The sequence below is a fragment of the Lactuca serriola genome, chromosome 8 (assembly GCF_051521515.1).
Source record: "Lactuca serriola cultivar US96UC23 chromosome 8, Lser_US96UC23_V15, whole genome shotgun sequence".
NCBI classification, from domain to species: domain Eukaryota; kingdom Viridiplantae; phylum Streptophyta; class Magnoliopsida; order Asterales; family Asteraceae; genus Lactuca; species Lactuca serriola.
In genome coordinates, this window is record NC_136415.1 from 111,684,544 (window position 1) to 111,704,724 (window position 20,181).

The window sequence follows — 20,181 nt, forward strand, 5'->3', positions numbered from 1 at the left end:
ATGTGATTATACTATGCATGTTTACAGAGTTGGGACCGGAAGGTTCCTAGAGTTAGAACCTGAGGGTTCACAGAGTCTGGGTGCACGGACCCATAGAGTTACAGCCTCGAGTGGCTAATATGTGTTTCATGTGTGGTATTTTGGGGAACTCACTAAGCTTCGTGCTTACAGTGTTAGTGTTGTTGTTTCAGGTACTAGCGATGACCGTGGGAAGGTGCCGGCTTGATCCGTACACACTCAGGGGACTTTTGATATGTATTTATGAGATCTTGGGATTTGTATGACATGATTTGGAATTTTAATCTTAACGTTTTATGAAATTAAATGAGAAATGTTTTTATATTTGCGAAAAATTATTTTGAAAATTTACGGTGTTACAATTGGTATCGTTCCCATTTCCGTTTGTGTTGTTAGCGTTAAGTTGTGCCATGACGGTTGCCACGACGGCTGCTACAGTGGCTTGGAGTGTAGCGGGGTCCATTTGTAGAGTTGGGGTTGCACCGGTACGTTGGTTACTTCCGCGTGGTGGCATGATTCTGTCGTATGGTATGATACGAGTTCGTAAGTAACTATGGTTGTTGCTAGTTGTATCAATATATATATATATATATATATATATATATATATATATATATATATATTACATGTTTTGTTGTACGATTCCCAATGTTTTGACCAACATCATCGTAATGTACTTATGGTAGTAAGTAGTAGTAGGTATTGTACAAATGTTAAGTTACCAAAATAGAACATAGATATCAAAACATTAAGTTGATTCGGGTTACATTGGTTTTGGAGGGTGTACCTCGCTTGATTTACTACTACTAGTTGTGATAAAAGACACAATAAGCCTAGAACATAGTGTGAGTAGTGTAATCACTAAGTCACTAGGCTATACTATTCTATCATATACCAAAATGATGCACAAGGTTCCCAACCATCTCACACATCTCGCGAGTGGCCTCCTCTGCTCTTTGTTCTGCTATGACTGCTCTAGTTTCAGCTGCAAGGATTTGTTGTCTCATGGTGGCCATCTCATCCTCTAAGGTGTGTAGGCGGTCCGTAATGTTCTCCTGCTCCGCTTGTAGGTTCAGCATGGTGTCTGTATGGTGTTCTTGTTCCTCGTGGATGCGTCAAATTTGCACCGTCGCGTTCCGGGCTTCGCCACTGATCTCCATTACCTCGTGATGGAGAGCCCAAACCCGAGTGTCCAAGCGGGCCACTTGTGGTACAATTAGAGGTAGTTCTCGATCTACGAGGGTGCTGGGGCCCGAAGCATAGTGTAGTGGGTGCATGCTGAATGTGGATCGTTGGTCGTCTTATCTAGCCCATGCATGCAGCTGGGTTGCTCATTGTGTGGGCGCATCCTAGACAGAGGCAGATGTTAGCAATGAAGTTTGTCTTTGAATGGGTAATATTCTCTTACGAGGAATGTTCATCCAAAGAGGATCCCCATTGGGGTGTCTATATACCTGGAAGGAGGGAGGTGAAAGGGTCTCATGCATGCTCCTAATAGGGTAAGGTTCATTAATGATCTCCCCAGCGTCTTCCTTTTCGTCTGATCCCTCCTCAGAATCCTCCTCCTCGCAATCCATCTATTGGTACTCTTTAGGATCCTCTTCTGGATCCTCCTCATGAACCTCTTATGGCTCCTCCTCGATCCATCCGTTGGCTGCCATGGCAGGGTAGTAGGGGTCTTCATGGTGAAATCCGACCATATCTTTTGTACAAGAATAGAGGTATAAGAGACACATAAAGAATCTAGGTGTATGGTTCTATAGTATCATAAAATACTCATATAGTATTTTAAACTTTATGTTTGATTCTAGGGTTTCTTTGTATGGGGTGTTGGTAAGTTTTAGAATTGTTGTTCACCACGACTATTCCCAAGCACATGTTAATCACATCTCAGATAAATATAGTTGATCATGCTATATTTATCCAAGATCTAATTACATAACACCTAGGCATACTCGTAGTCTTGAACTTATCTTATTACTTTTGTGTTGTTCTTATGTAAGTATGTGCTTATACTTTACTAAAATATCATTATATTTTAAAAGTATACTTATGCAAAATGTTATAGTCAGAGTGTTTTAGCCCCATTGTATTTATAGTTGTACATCTTACATGGTTTGATATACTTAGTTCACTATAAATAATGCTCTGATACCAATCTGTCACACCCCCACACCAGGATGGCGGAAACGTTTGGGGGTGAATGACTTCATATACAGTATCGTAACAAATGAAAAATAGTGATCAAAGTCATACAACCATCTTAACTAAAATGAAGAGATTACATTGTATCCAAACTTTTTTTTGTTTCAAATACCAAATACATATGTCAAAAGTAATTAACGTGATGCTGTGACGCCCCATCCTCAAAACCATTTGATTACCTGTTTACTGGTTTCCTAAGAATACAAGTAGTTTTGAAAAAGTGTCAACAATTAAGTTGGTGAGTTCATAAGAGTTTTGTATGAGAAATATATGTAATTTTTCCTTGTAAAATGATAGAGTGCGCTTTCAGAAAATCCAATATATATTTTTTTAAATGAGTTGTAAGTCTTAAACCCTAAGTCCAAAATGTAAGTAGTGTTGTACTGGAAAATAGTATCACGTAGTTCTATCATTATATAAAACCATTTGAATGTATGTTAGCCCCGTAAACCAAATGTATTGTTAATACCCCATGTGAGTTATTATAACCGTGCTAAAAGACATAGATGGCCTGTTACGATGTTCTTCGGGCATCGGATTGTTAGACATTTGTCACCCCAGACCTGCTGGTCTAACTATTGCTAGCAACTTAGGTGCGGGATTGTCAGTCCCATATAGATCTATACACAAGTATCACGCTCTCTTATCGGATATTCTGGTTACAATACAAGACTTTTTTAGGTACTCTGGTAGGTACGTGAAAACTATGACTCACAAAATTGTATTAGCGGGTTACGTATAGTGTAATGAAAACCCTTTTGTAAGTAGAAATATTGTCTTTCCATAGTAAATACATATTGTAAAATAATTATACGTAAATAATTATTTGTATTGTATCCCAAAACGGTAAAATAGTGTCAATGACGCATAAACTATACATATTATAGTTTATTATAAATGTTTTGTTGTGTCCATATATATATATATATATATATATATATATATATATATATATATATATATATATATATATATATATATATATATATATATATATAAGTTAGCTGTTTAGATGTTTTAAAAGATTATATCATATGATTTACATCTAACACAAGTATAAGAATATTTGGTATGATAAAGCCATTTTTTTAATTTTTGACCCTTTTAACGTCACTAAACGGTAAAAATTTAAGTTATAAACCTTGTAAAATTTGTTTTTACATTTTTGTGGATATTAAGTCAAACTAAAATTATATGTTTAAAATAACATATTTTAGGTCAAATCTCACAAAAATGGTATCATAACCTAGTCATGATCATTCTTGCTAGAAAAAACCTTCTTTTACATAAAAATGATGGGTTTTTAGATTTTTTTTGTAAAAACCAAATCTTTGATATTTTAACTAGATTCATGATACATGCAAAAAAAAGTCATATTATGTTCATAAAAACCATAGTTTTTATAGTTTTGTTTTTGTGACCTTTTCCTCAAGTTCATATGGTATGTTTATACTTGTTTTTTTCATAGTTTTACATTTCTAAACAAACACAACATACAAATGTTCAAATAACCAAGGAATAACATCTTTTCATGCATATGACACTTTTACCCAACTTAAAGAAGAAGCATGCATAACAATTTGAGTTATTATACAAGTTTACTTGTATCCCCCCCCCAAAAAAAAAAAAACATGGAAAACTCGAAAATAAGGGGTAAGAACTCACCTTGAGTGAATTTCTTAGTGGATAAAGAGATGAAGATGAAGATTTTTCAAACTTAGAACACTTGAAGATGGTACTACCCTATGGATATTAACACATGTTAATGTGTGTAATTATAACAAAACTAGTATATTTGTGTGTAGAATTACTAGATTAGTGAAGAAAAGTTTACCACAAATCTAAGAACCAACTTGTGGAGAATTATCCTTGAAAGAACTTGGGTTGTTTATGAAGAAAAAGATGAAAATAGTGGAATCAAGAAGTGTGAAGAAGATGGAGGGGAGGCATCTTTTGGCCGCAACTTTTAAGGGGGGGGGGGGGGGGGGAGGGTTGGGGGGGGGGGTGTTGGATGGATGTATGTTGTGTAAAAATTGGTGGTTTGTTGGTTATTACCTTTGATATATGTTGTGTAAAGGATTTGTGGGGAAAAGTATAGATAATTTTTGTCTCTCATGAAGTTTTATAAAAATTAAAGTCAACTTTCTTTTATTTTATAAAAATCTTGACATTTTTATAAAAAGTGTGGTATTTTTTTAAAGAAAATATGATATAAATGATGTATAAATATTTAATTTAAATTATAAAATTCTATTTTTTTCATAAAATAATTATTCTAAAAAATAATAATACGTTACTCGAAAATCAGGTTGATTCCCAAATATTTTCCGTTAAAAGTTGGGCGTTTTAGGTCGGGTATAGAATTTGTCGCATTTGGTGACGACTTCACCAAAAATTTGTATTTTTAGCCTTTGTTATGAATTTGCCATGTAGCATAGGGTTTATGAAGTCCAATATATTGAGCTATGAATATTATGCATACTAAAATAATATAAAATTGAATTACTGAATTGTTACGATACTAACCTTATTTAGGGTTTATATTCAAATATTTTCCAATAAGAGAGGTACTTTGTATTATAATTTTTCAATCGTACATTGGACGCATTAGGGTATATCCCAATTCACCTAAAATTCTAATACACATTGAGTTGACCTGGTTGACTTTGTTGACTTTGTTTGACAAAAATTGACGGTTGTCACACAATACAAGACATGATTCTCCACCTTCAGACCAAGAATCTAAATAAGCCCTTGCAACCATATCTCCTCCTTTATTCCTTCTGTCAATGACATGTACCCGGATTCAGTTGTAGATAAAGCAACGGTATCTTGTAACGTTGACTTCCAACTGATGGCACATCCGAATAAAGTGAATATGTAGCACGTCAGTGACCTATGCTTCAACAAGTCACCACCATAATCAGAGTCAACATATCCCACCAAGTTACTCTTCATATTTTCTCCATACACTAAGCAAACATCCGTCATTCCCTTCAAGTATCGCAATATCACCTTTACAGCTTCCCAATGAGTCTTCATTGGATTACTCATAAACCTACTAACCACACTAACTGCATGAGCCAAATTAGTCCAGACCATAACATACATGAGACTTCTAACAACACTTGAGTATGGAACCCTGATAATGTACTTCCTTTCGTTATTAGTAGTGGGTATATTGCTTGGACCAAGTTTAAAGTGAACCGCCAAAGGAGTTCCAACTGGCTTGGACTAATCACAATTAAAGGACTGCAAAACTTTCTCACTGTACTTTTGTTGAGAAATACATAACCGCCCTGATTTTCAATCCCTTTGAATCTCCATCCTTAGTATCTTCTTTGTTGCTCCCAAATCCTTCATCTCAATTTCATTCTTCATGGTCTCCTTCAAATCATTAAACACAATTATCAAACTGGTTCCAAGTGTAGCCATCTTAGATCATGAATGAATCAATTCTCTTGTACCATTATATTGGAGACTGCTTCAACCCATACATGGATTTCTTCAGCAAACATACATGATCCTTCTTAGAATCAAGGAACCCTTCTGGCTGGGACATATAAATCTTCTCTTATAAGTTCCCATGAAGAAATGCAGTTTTCACATCAAGCTGTTCAAGCTCCAGATCAAATGCACTCACCATGGCCAAAAGAACCCGAATTGTTTTGTGCTTCACGACCGGTGAGAGCACCTGGTGATAATCAATTCCTTCTTTATGAGAAAACCCTTTCACCACCAACATTGACTTGAACCTAGTTGGTTCAACTCCTGGTATCAAAACTATAAGCACACAAGACATAGTATTTACGTGGTTGGTCAAGGTGACCTATGTCCACGGGTAGGAAGGGGGAATTCTTTATTTGAGAGCTCTCAAATAGATGTTACAAGTACAATTACACAGAGATTCGCCTATCACTCTAGAATTCGAAATACAAAATGACCTAGCACACATCCTTATTTATACTTGAGGGATCATACCTAAAACCCTAATGGGTGAAACCCATGGGCCTACAGGCCCATGAATGGAGGCAACCAATCATATTCCGCCATCCAGCATCTTTTGGAACATTCTTGAGCATCATAGAGTACTTCATAGCATAATTGGATCATCACATACCAAGATGGTCCAACTTGCATAATGATGGCGCAACAAGTGTACGGATGACACAACAGGATTCAAGTGTGGCACAAGAACATCAAGATTAGAGCAACAACACCACCTTGATGCAACGGTAACATACATGACACAACAAGGCCATGCATGGCACAAGATCATACTCCATGGCTCAAAAGGAGTACCCCATGGCGCAATAGGGATCCTCATGGAACAAGAGGAACCCCTCATGGCGCAAGAGGGGGTATAATGGAGCAAGAAGGAATAGCCTTGGCACGACAACATCCTTCTTGGCCCATCCCTTCAACATATGGCGCAACAAGGTTCCCTTGTTGCTCCATATCACTCCCAAGTGCTCCAAACCTCTTCCAGGTGCTCCAAACCCCCTTATGTGTGATCCGTTCCTTTGTCAGACGGTCCATTCGTTTCTCAGATTATATGTTCCTTTGACACATGCTTCATGAACCCCAAGTGCTCCATTGAGTTCTAAGTGCTCCAACTGCTCCATGAACATGATCCAAACGCTCGAGTTACATTTGACAATTATTTTGATAAATTTTAGCATTTTTGTTACGCACATGAGTCATTATATACATTTGAAAGCTTGCTTTAACTTTATCAAATAATAAAGATAGTACTTCTAAGAAGAAATGTATGTGTAAACTTACTTTTAAGGTCGGAGAGGAGAGAACCCAAAATTGTAAGTTTAGTAGTGGTATAGAATAAGGGTTAGCATTTGGACCGAACTGGACCGACTTTTGGATTGGACCGGTTTCGGAGAATATTATGGACCGTGGACGGACCGGATGAGACTTACCGGGTCCAGGTCCGTTTTTTCTAATTTTTGGACACGATTGGACCGGTATGCATACAGTACAAGCCGTTAAAACTCATTTTTGGTTTTGATACAACTCATTAAAACGAATATGTTGTTGGGTTTGATACGTTACAACTCATTAAAATGAATACGTTTTTGGGTTTGATACGATACAACTTGTAAAAATGAATACGTTTTCGTTTCTTGTACCCATTGGACTGGTCAAACGTTAATTATTTATACCATTTGTTTGAACTTTGAATCAAATAAGTTAATGACTTTACCAATGCTCGTGCAAATCAATGACGGTTCCATGTAGTCTGAAATAATTGCTGAAATATTTCAGTTTTGCTATCCCAACTTTGAAGGATTGTAACTCATTGAATATAACACCAAAATTAGCAAAATTATAGTCTAAATTTATCTAACAGATCTAAATTACACAAAGAAAATGACCGCATGTCAATTCAACTTAAAACAAATGAGATATACTTGTTTAAAGAATTTCACATAATACAAAATTTAAATTTATTGCTGAAAAACTATAATATTTCAACTTTGATATCACATCTTTGAAGGATTATAACTCACTGAATATAACACAAAAAACAACAAAATTATCGTCTAAGTTCATCTACAAACTCTAAATTACATGTTGGGAAAATCCGCATGTCAATCCGACTTAAAACGAATGACATATGTTTGTTTAAAGAATTTCACAGATTACAAAATTTAATTTTTTTTACTAAAAAGCTAAAATATTTTAGTTTTGATATCCCAAATTTGAAGGATTGTAACTCATTGAATATAACACCAAAAACCACAAAATTATAGTCTACATTCATCTATAAGCTCTAAATTACGCGTTGGAAAAAAACTGCATGTTAATCTGAATTAAAATGAATAAGATATGTTTTTTTTAAAGTATTTCACATAATACAATTTAAAAAAAATCAGTTCCAAAAGCGGTTTTTACTCGGAATCGGCCGGACCGGACCGGTTTTAATCAAATCCTAGAACTGAGAACCGGCATAGGGGTCCAAAAAAAGGCCGAGTCCGGTCTGGTCCACGAGTCCAAATGCTCACCCATAGTATAGAAACCCAGACAATAAGGAACCCAAATCTTAAAGTTTTGAAGCAATTAGGACCGGTTTCGTTCTCATTATTTTTGAACTGCTACCCATTAGATAACCGTAAGTTACTAAAAAGTAAGTTTTACCACATTTAAAGTTTTAAATATACTCTGTTGATTATCTTCCATGGGGATTGATTTTTTTTAATAACACTTGGAACACATGAGTAGACACATAATTTGTGATTAAGGGTGTTCGTGGATGGTTAACCGAACCGAAATCATATTCAGAAGGTTAAGCAAAACGATCGGTTCATTAATTTCTTAAACCTAAACCTAAACTGAAAAACCAAGTTAACTTGTTTTCAAGTAACCTGTTTTTCCGATTAGGTTAACCAAACCGGGAATGTCAAAATATCCAATTTGGTTAATCTAAATATCAACATGGATTTTTGGTTTTCCAGTTCGGTTTTTCGGTTTTCAGATATTTTGAACACCCCAAACAATGCTTGCAATTCATTATCTTATCTGATATGTAGTAACTAAGATTAAAGAAGACGCTTTTGTTTGTTTGTTTTGTGATTGCAAACCATTTCATTATAGGGTAGATTTCAAACTAAGACTCAAGAATCAGCTTCAATTTGCTTATGTAATAAGGCAACAATTTATGATAAAAGACAAAGAACATTAAGATAAGGGCAATGGCACAAAAGTCACTAACTTGACACTTTTATGCGATTTTTACACCGCGTTATTTTTTGTTACGTTTAAGTCACTGTGTTTTTAATTTGTTGCAATTACGACTAATTAATTGGGTGGCTTCAGGTCAGACAATTTCTTAGTTGGTAACTAGGCAGAATGCTTATGTGTCTTCCACTTGTAATACATGTTGGCTTGAAATCGTCTATAAGTTAACCCTAACGTAAACATTGCCTCGCGGTCGTCTTCGTCTTCTTATTCTTTCATGCATATACTTTCCACATTAGGATGAAGACTATGGTTACTTTGAATGGTATGATGATGAACCTACTTCCTAGTACAAGCAGGTTCTAAATGAGTTGAAGGCAAAGAAGAAAAGAAACCTAGCTCTAATCATATTGCTTATGGTGATAATAGAAACCCTAATCTATTTGTTGATGATGAGTTCTCTAATTTGTTGTTTCTTGTTAAGGTTGTGATTCAGTTGCTTGTATGTTTCATTGTCATTGTAGGGATTGTGTTGTGTTTGATATTAAAGGATTGAGTATGCAAAAGGTGCTTAGTTGTTCTTGTTGAAGGAGTAAGTATGTAACGGTGAAGACTATGGTTACTTTTGTATGTATGAAGTAATGCAGAATTGTGTGTATGTAGTAATGTGGTATGTAAAAGGTCTAATGCTGGCCAATTTTTAATTATATGACAAGTGTTTATTATATGGGTATATTTGGTTGGATTGTGTGGTTTGCAAGGTCCAAAATTATACAAATAGTACCAAATGTGCATGAAGTTTAGTTATTAAATGCATATTGCCATGCTGAAACCGATTGTTTAACTTATGTCTAATATGAGTGGAAATGAGTTCAAATGGATCAAAACATACCAAATGTACATTATGTGTAGGTATTCAACAAAGTATGATGGTAAAATATATGCATAAACATGATTCAATAAAGTATGATGCTATAATATTTACTTAAACATGATTCAACAAAGGTATGATGCTATAATATATACTTAAACTTGATTCAACAAAGTATGATGTTATAATATGCACTTAAACATGATTCAAGAATGTATGATGTTATCCCTATACCAAATTAGTTAGGGGTCACGAAAATAAATTAGGTCAAGACATAAATACCACATTTTTTAAATTGATCAAGTGATAATATGCATACCTTCCATCCATGGAGTTTTTATCCGCTGATATTAATTCCTGCATCGGGTTTTCATCCAACGGTCTTCGTTTCTATATTACCAACAACTATTAAATGCAGTAAACAAACCTCTAACCATTATCGTTTCCACTTGGACATGTGTAGGGACGGGTTTCGTATGTGGGGAGAGGGTTTCATAGGTGGTTAAGGGAAGTGTATGTGGCGAAGTTGTTAATGACAGTCGATAACATGTCTTGAACTTATAGAGGGTTACCGGGAGGTAACCAGACCATCCGGTCAATTAGTCATAATAGCAACAAATTAAAAATACAATGATTTGATTGTAACAAACAAAAAATAATGAGGTGTCAAAATTGCATAAAATGTAAAGTTAGTGACTTTTGTTCCATTTTCCCTTAAGATAATTAAAATTTAATAGGCAGAAATTCATGTTGTAATTTATGCAGAAATTTGCTTCAGTTTGCTTATCACCTACATACACCGTTAAGACAATAAAACTAAAATTAAACTAGAATAACATTAAAGGTATAATGTTTATATTATTAAATAATAATGAAAACGTTATAATTCTTCAAATGCACGTTTATACTAAAAAATGATATGGGTTGGTTATAAAAAAATATTAAAACCTTAGTATAAGTAAAAAGTTAAAATGTTCGGTAACCTCGTTCCAATGCAAGAATTGATTATGGGACCGGTTCCAACATTTTTCAATTCCATAAGTTTATGGCGATACATGTATCGTCGTTTTTGCTCACCCTATAGACATAGTTTTTACATATATCAATGTACATGTAGTTGTGTACCCATAATAATAATGAGCTTACATTAATTACTAGCAAGTAACAGCGATATGTAAAAGCGAAGGACATTACTTATATGGGTAGAGAAATATATTTCTATTATTTAAGAAAAAATCTAAGTAGGTTGTTATTATGTGTAAGAAAACAATGTTATTGTGGGTAAAAAAAAAATACATTGCACATATTGGTAGCGAGACTAAAGTATATTGTTTTTTTTTTTTTTCGTGCAATTCTCCCATACCCTGGCCCAAACTATAACCCATAACTATGAATTTATCTAAAGAAAATGACAATCATTTAAACATTTGGGATTTTAATCAGTAATATTGAATTTTTGCCGCTAATTACAAAAAAAAGTCTTATATTTTGAGTTCATTAACGATAATACATTGACATTTTTTTAAACAGGAAAATATTACTACAATTTTATTATATTATCTTTGTTTCACATGATGTGTTATTTTATTGTTATGTTATTATATTTTTTTTGTCGGTTAGTGAATTTATTTTAACGGTTCGATCCGAAAATGACAAAAAAACAATTATATGCAAGACTGAAGATATCTTTTTTCATACATATAGAATATAATAAGATTATAGAATATAATAAGATTATGATAAAATAAGGTCTTCTATTACACATAGAATAGATTATAATAATATAATATTGTATATTAGGAAAAAAAATACAATAAGATTTTAGTAAATCAATACATACTGTAGACAAAAAGAATACATTAAAAGTATATTATGATGTTACCTTCTACCATACATAAATAATATAGTAAAATAATATACTCTGTAAGATAAAATAATAAAATATTATTACAATAACATAATATCATATGTATAGATTACAATATTGTAAGCATAATAAGTTATTTGGGATCTTCTTGTATCGAGGCTTATGTTTAGCCCATTAGCTAGGTTAATCCTAGACAATTTTTCTATTTATAGTCTTATTTACTTTTTTTTTTGTAATACATAGTGTTCTATCAACAATGTAACCGAGCCGTTTTCTCTCTATATTATTAATAGTTCTCTATAGATTGTTATTACTTTACATGGTAACAGATTCATGTTCGACCTGTCTTTTATAATTGTTTGATATGTTTTACCGATTTGTTTCTATCACATCCACTCTATACTAGCATTTGCTACGTTTTTCCAAGATCAGTAGAAATCAAGCTCACTCTCCTACTCTACATCACATGGAGTCTCCACCAATCCCTACATATAGTCTCATGAATGCACAGTCGTATACAATTTAAAACTTGATAGTTAGTCGAATAAAAAGCTTTTGCACTAGAACGGTTGGACTCAAGTGAGAACCGCTCACCAGGCTAAATCATGCATTATGGGTCCCTTTAGTTCATATTGTATACAACCTAAAGCATTGACTATAGAACCTATCAGTACTAGTACCAATTCCAAATAGCATACATAAGAGGCATACAACATAACATATGAAAAATTAGGCTATCTAACATACATATAACAATCTTATGTCCAAAGACAATAAATAAGATTTGAACACTTTTCCTTTCTTCTCTGGCATCGAATGATTGTACACATTGCGCTTGCGAACCTTTTCCAAACCATTTCATTTAGTTTCATAAAATTTTATTTTAAAAATAACTCTTGAGCCGCAAACATGAGTTTAGAACTCATCGAAGTGAGGCTGATTCTCTCAGGTTGTGCTCTGATACCAACTTGTAACATCCCAAAATTTGCAATAAATTTGAACTTTTTAAATCAACATAAGTATATTCAAAACTATATATTTTATTCAAAATAAGTTTCATAGCAAACACCCAAGATCAAGTAATTTCAAAAATCATTCAATAGTTATAATTTCGAAAATTAGAGAAGATATAATCCAATGTAATATAAAAACTCCAACAAATGATTCGAGCCAGTGTGTACTGTCACACCTTGCCATCCTGAGTACCAGCTGATCCTAAAACAATATTTTTAAAGGGGAAACTTTAAAACACAAAGTTTATTGGATTTCACACATACACATTATCATATCATCAAGCTCTACCCCTAATACACATATAACAACATTATAAACTACACAACCATGTATTCATGTCAAAGAACAAATCAATAACAACATACACCTATGGAGCAAATATCCTACACCTGATCCCCCTTGATTATTACATTGCGACCTTAGGACATAAAGCTAAGCCCGATCCCCCGAACCTATTGGGACACATTGGCTACGCCCGATCCCCTGCCCTTGGGACATATTGGTTAGGCCCGATCCCCGAATTGGATACGTCGATCCTTACTATATGTATTCCTTAGTACGTTAGCTAATACCATAATCCCACTAAACACTAACCCAACCTGGCGTTACCCGCATAAATATCATGTAGCACACACGAGCTAAAGCAAAGAATGTAAAACATCACACAATATAGTAAGAAACTCACCTCAAGTAGCAGAGAAAACCTCCAACTGCAGCCTGGAACCCACTCACACTAATTCACCCTTCAACACTCCTCAGAATAGCAATCAAGATTTAAAATGGCTACCATTCACCCTAAACATATAATTAAACTACTAGGTTAAATTTCCAGATTTAACCTGAAACAAAAACCTGTTCAAGACCTATTTACCCTTATTAAAACCATCTAAACCAGATTAAGAATCCATATTCATAAAGTTCATGTAAATACCTTTCCAGGGACTACTTGCACAATTCAATACGATTTTTATATAATATATAATGGATTTTACTAAACTGCATATCAATGCAGATCATGTTGGATAAGGTGTCTAAGTCCATAACTATTTTTGGTATGTACTTGACCCGACCCGGCATGGTCCATTTGGGTTGCATGGCATCATGCATTTGGATATACTAAATGAGAGAAATAACACTTGTGGTTTATTAATATATTATAAGTTCTAATATATTAATAGTATTATTTAATTAGTATTGATCAAGAATTAATTTGGAATTAATTAAGTGATCAAAAGATAACTAATTAAATATATGGGTTGATTATGTAAATCATCCATAACTTGTATAGTGGGCTAAGAGGCTCCATGGATTATCAAGTTGGGTTAAACCTATAGAATGCTCCATGGGAGTTACAAACCCATTGGTCATGATAATGAAGAGTCATGACACATTAGGGGTTACATGGTGTAACCCTAGATGTGTCACACTATATAAGGATCATCTTCTCCACCAAAATCAGTTACACAAAGGGATAAGAGGGCTAGACTGATTTTTCAAGTGTGTGTATTCTCTCAAAAGTCATTCCAAAAGCATTCGGTGTTGTGTGAAGCATTTTAGGCATCACACTTGGGGTGCTAGGCTCACAAGGTTTCAAGGAATCAAAATCAACTACAAGGTATGTAATTCTAGCCATCCTTTTAGGATTAAAGTTCCCCATGTATGCTAGATAGGATTATGAACATTGGAATCCAAATTTTGCATGTATTTAGACAAGCATAGATCCAAGGTTATTAGGGTTGCATGTACACTTAGGAAGTGTTAGAATGCTCAAAACCCATCAGTGGTATCAGAGCCTAGGCTTGTTTGTCAATACTTGATGCAAAATAGTGTTGGAAAAATCGTTTTTTTTTTGCTGTCTGCTCGGGGGACTCGACGAGTCCAAGTGAAAATTCAACCAACTCGGCGAGTCAGTTCGTACACTCGACGAGTTGGTCATACAGAATGCAAAAATTCGATTTGTGCTGCTGGAAATGGACTAGAAACATTACCCTAAACTGTTTTGGTACTATAAAACTTGTTTTAGTTGGTGTAATGGTTGTTCTAATCCATTTACAATGGCTAATATCAATTTTTTATGATTATATGTGTTCATATGTTCTTGAAATGTTGATATGAATATTCATGTTCTTATGAGTTCTTGATAGATCATAGGAGTTACTTGTTTATATAATTAATTCATGATTTTTATGTGTTTTAATGGAGTCCATAACTTGTCCTCAAGTTATGGATAACCAAAAGTCTTCTTATGTTAAAAGCCATTAAAAGAACACATAAGTTATAAAATGAAGAGTCTTCATTTTAATAACTCATAAGTTATGAATATGAAAGGTTTTGTAAAGTTACAAAACTTGCCCTCAAGTTTTGGAACATGTAAAGTCACTTAATAAACTTTAGTTCCAACCCTCAGATTTTTAAAAGTTAAAAATCAACCCTTATACTTTATAATATTATAATTATAAGTTAATAATATATATATATATATATATATATATATATATATATATATATATATATATATATATATAAGATCAAGTCGTCTTACCGCTAGTACGCCTCATTCATGAAGCCGGTCTATAAGGGGGGTATAAGGTTGTTGCCTATAAAATGGCAACTTAATGGGTGTCCACTCTCACCCACCGCTTCCTTGATCGGTGGAGGGTCGTTAGCCGAATGGGTAGGACAAGGACTTATAAATTGTCATTAAAAGTATGATGAAGATTATAAAGTAACTAAAATGTTTTATTAAATTCTCAATCTTAGTTACTTTAGGAAAAATGTGAATAAGGTGCTAATCCATGAAATTACACTTTACACTTTGTTTAAGTCGTTGGTGGAGCGTGTGTGGTTAACCGGCACACTAACTTGGACTTAACAAGGTAGGTAAAGGGTGACTTAAGGTTTATCATAGTATCGGTTGAGCGTGTGTGGTTTACCGGCACATCGATTGAGTGATAAACTTTAAGAGTACCAAGTGATTTGCATGGTTACTTTACACCTCGTTTTGTGATCCTCGGTATCCCAGTCACAAAACTTGGAGGGCACACTCGAGATTGAAACATGCCTTTGAAAAGTTCATTGAATCTCAAAAGAATCTAGGAATTTCTAAGAACCAATTAAAAACCTAATATTTATATTTCGTTTTCATGGTGAAAATTGGTGAATCGTCATCCACCTACCTTTCAAATATGTTATAACTTGGATTACGACATACCTCTTCTAAGTTATAATATATTGTGATTGGATCCTAGCCTTAATATTACATTTGGGTGTTTTATTAAGGACTCTCTTAATATCTAAACTAATCTTGTTCTCTTCTTTCAGATGTCTTCAAACAATGCTGCTTCTGGCTCTAATCCTAATGGCTCATTTACCCTTATGAACTTGTGTGGGAAAGTCACCTTTGATGGATCCAACTTCAATGAATGGATCAGAAACATTAGGATGATTACCCGCTACGAGGACAAAGAATATGTCCTCGACAAGGAGCTTAAGGAGATTGATGAGACCACTGCAACTCCCCAGTAGATCGCTGACTTCCAGGCACATGAAAGGGATGCTACCAAAGTGGCATGCATCATGTTGGCCACCATGACAACAGAACTCCAAAAGTCCTATGAGGACTTCTACCCTTTTGAAATGCACCAAGATCTGATGGAAAGATACCATCAAAGTGCACGACAAGAGAGGTATGAAATCATCTGCTCCATGATAACAACCATGATGAAGGACGGAGACTCCGTCATGAGCCACATGCAAAAAATGCAAAGGTATGTGGATCGTTTGTTGAAGCTTAATGTGAACTTCCCTGAGGAGCTTGCAATAGATATCATTTTGCACTCCTTACCATCATGCTATGATCAATTCCGCATGACATATCACATGAATAAGGAAGAGATCACACTCACCAAACTTCAGGGACTCCTCAAGACCGCAGAAACAGGTATTAAAGGTAAGTCGGTCGTTAACACTCCTACTCCAAACTCCACCCCTGTCTTGGCAATCGGGAAAGGTAGAGGGAAGAAGAGGAAGAGTTCTTCGAAGGGTACCAAGGTTAGGACCCTTGATGGCTCTTCTTCAAGTGGAACCAAGAAAGGTTTCGTCACTCCTTCTTCTGACCCAAAAGAGGTTGAATGCTTCTATTTTCATGAAAAGTCACATTGGAAGCGGAGCTGCCCAAAGTACCAGCAAGATGTGAAGGATGGGAAAGTTAAACCCAACCATGCAGGTATTTACACTATCTTATCTAATAACTCACCCCATTCTAACTCTTGGGTCCTTGATACCAGTTGTGGTATTCATATATGTTCTGATTTGCAGGGACTAAGAAGAAGTGAGAATGTGGAGCATGGAAGAATAAACTTAATCATGGGGAACAGGAAAGTTTTACCTGTCACCAAGATTGGAGTTTATACTTTATCGCTAAGTAGTGGGTTTAATTTAGATTTGAATAAATGTTGTTACTCGCCAGAAATGGCAAGAAATATTATTTCCTTTCATGCATTGTATAAACAAGGTTTCACCTTTTCATTTGATAATGAAGTTGGTTCGATTAATGCTTTCTTTAATAATGTTCTTTATTTTAAAGCATTACCTTATGAGGATGTGTATGAAACTGTATCTGTGGTTGATAACTTAGGAAATAATGTATTGTGTATTGATTCTGTTAATGATAATAACTTGGATAAAGCATCATTATGGCATTGTCATCTTCGACATATAAGCAAGAAACACATAGGACAACTCCAAAAGGATGAAGTCTTGGAGCCATTTGACCTAAAGTCAGATGATAGTTGCGAATCATGCTTACTTGGAAAAATGACAAAGTGACCCTTCATAGGTTCTTGTGAAAGGGGTGAAGGTTTGTTGGATCTTGTACACATGGATGTGTGTGGACCCTTCAAACATGCCACAAAGGATGCTAATCGTTATTATTTGACTTTTACTGATGATTACAGTAGATATGGATATGTCTACTTAATCAAGCATAAGTTAGAGACTTTTGAAAGGTTTAATGAATTTAAACAGGAAGTCGAGAATCAATTGGGTTGGAACATTAAGATGCTTCGATCCGATCGAGGTGGTGAGTATCTTAGTTCAGAGTTCCTCGACTATCTTAGGGAATGTGGGATTGTCTCACAATTGACACCTCCCAGGACACCAAAGTTGAATGGTGTAGTTGAGAGGCGGAATCGAACCTTGTTGGATATGGTTCGTTCCATGATGAGTCGAGCTTCGCTACCAATCTCATTATGGGGGTATGCCTTAGAGACTTCCGCCCATATCCTTAATCTGGTCCCTACAAAGAAAGTTGCGAAAACTCCTCATGAGATGTGGACTGGTAAAGTACCCAAACTAGACCACATCAAGATTTGGGGTTGCGAGGCTTTCGTGAGACGCGAGACTCACGATAAGCTCGAACCTCGAAGTGAGAGGTGTATTTTCATCGGCTACCCACAACAATCCTTTGGTTACCACTTCTACAGACCTAGTGAAAATGTGGTCTTTGTATCTAGGAGAGTTGTCTTTCGAGAGAGAGAGAGAGTTCATAAGCCAAGGAAATAGTGGGAGGCAAGTTGACCTCGAAGAAATTCAAGAGTCAAGTGGTGAAGGAACTTCAAACCCTAGCACTCAACTTGAGGAGGAAACTCCTGTTGATCCAATTGACAAATTTGTACCTCTGAGGCGTTCCACAAGGGTTAGGAATGCACCTGAGCATTACTATGGATTTCATATTACTGCAGAAGGTGATACACTTATCAGTGATGAGACACTGATAGGTCTGGATGAACCTAACAGTTACGCGGAAGCCATGGCAGGCCCCGAGTCAGCCAAATGGAAAGAGGCAATGGACAGCGAGATACAGTCCATGTATGACAATCAAGTTTGGAACTTGGTTGAGAATGTACCAGGTCGTAAGACTATAGGGTGCAAATGGATCATCAAGAAGAAGATCGACATGGATGGTAATGTACACACTTATAAGGCACGACTGGTTGCAAAGGGTTTCTCACAAACTCCGGGAGTTGATTATGATAAGACCTTTTCTCCAATGGCCAAGATTAAGTCTATTAGGGTTCTGTTAGCCATAGCTGCATTCATGGTTGTAGAACTCGCTACTCGGTACCTACTCGGTCGACTACCGAGTAGCGGGTACTCGGGAGTACTCGGGGAGTACTCGGATTCGGTAATTCATATAGAAATATTTTTAGGGAAATTATATATGTCAAAATATAAGTTAAAACCATAAGTTGAATGAAATATATAACAAAATTAGATACATGTGAATACACAAAAACTAAAAAAACACACAATGGTCCCACTTCGTGAATAATTATTGAAAATTTTAAGATATATATGTGGTAATAATCACATATGTGTGTGTTAAATAATAAATCATTAAGTATACTATACATATTAATCACCGACTTGGCTGAGTTTTACAACAGTGCTCGCTTCAATATGGGGCCGATCGGGGAGTACTCGGATTTTGTAACTCGCCTCGGTAAGGAGCCGAGTAGCGAGTACTCGGCCAACTCAGCGAGTTTTACAACACTGGCTGCATTTCATGACTATGAAATATGGCAAATAGATGTCAAAACCGCTTTCCTAAATGGAAAGTAGGCTGAGGATGTTTACATGAGTCAGCCAGAGGGTTTTGTCAATACAAAGTACCCTAATAGAGTGTGTAAGCTTGAGAAATCCATTTATGGATTAAAGCAAGCACCTTGCAGATGGAATCTTTGCTTTGATGAGAAAGTCAAAGAATTTGGCTTTTCTAGGAGTGAAGATGAATCTTGTGTATATGTCAAGGCTAGTGGGAGTATAGTTAGCTTTTTGGTATTGTATGTGGTTTCTCTATGAAGGACCTAGGAGAAGCTGCCTATATTCTAGGGATAAGGATCTTGAGAGACCGGAGTAAAAGCCTAATTGGACTTAGTCAAAGTACCTACTTGGATAAGGTGCTAAAGTGATTCAGCATGCATGACTCCAAGAAAGGAGAGTTACCCATCTAGAGTAATGCCAGATTGAGTAAGACACAAAGCCCTAGTACTGAGGATGAGATAGCAGAAATGAGTCGAATACCTTATGCTTTGGCTGTAGGATCGATCATGTATGTTATGACGTGTACTCGACTTGATATAGCCTTTGCTTTGAGCATGGTTAGCAGGTATCAGGGGAACCCTGGCAAGGCACACTGGATTGCGGTAAAGAATATCCTCAAGTACCTACAGAGGACTAAGGACTTGGTCCTTACCCTCTGTGGAAGTGATGACTTGAGAGTTGTAGGGTATAGTGATGCCAGCTTTCAGACTGATAGGGATAATTTCTGCTCTCAGTCAGGCTGGGTCTTTACCCTAAACGGAGGAGCAATTTCTTGGAAGAGTTCCAAGCAAGAGATAGTGGCTGATTCAACTTGCGAATAAGAGTATATAGTAGCTAGCGAGGCAGCAAAGGAGGCGATATGGCTGAAGAACTTCATTGGAGACCTTAGAGTTGTACCAGCTATTAAGGA

The 20,181-nt window shown here is 35.5% G+C and overlaps 1 pseudogene; it reads right to left on the reverse strand.

The window, feature by feature from the left end:
• Positions 1 to 4,965: 4,965 nt before the first annotated feature.
• LOC145067288 (secreted RxLR effector protein 161 pseudogene) lies at positions 4,966 to 5,265 on the reverse strand (annotated as a pseudogene).
• Positions 5,266 to 20,181: the final 14,916 nt, after the last annotated feature.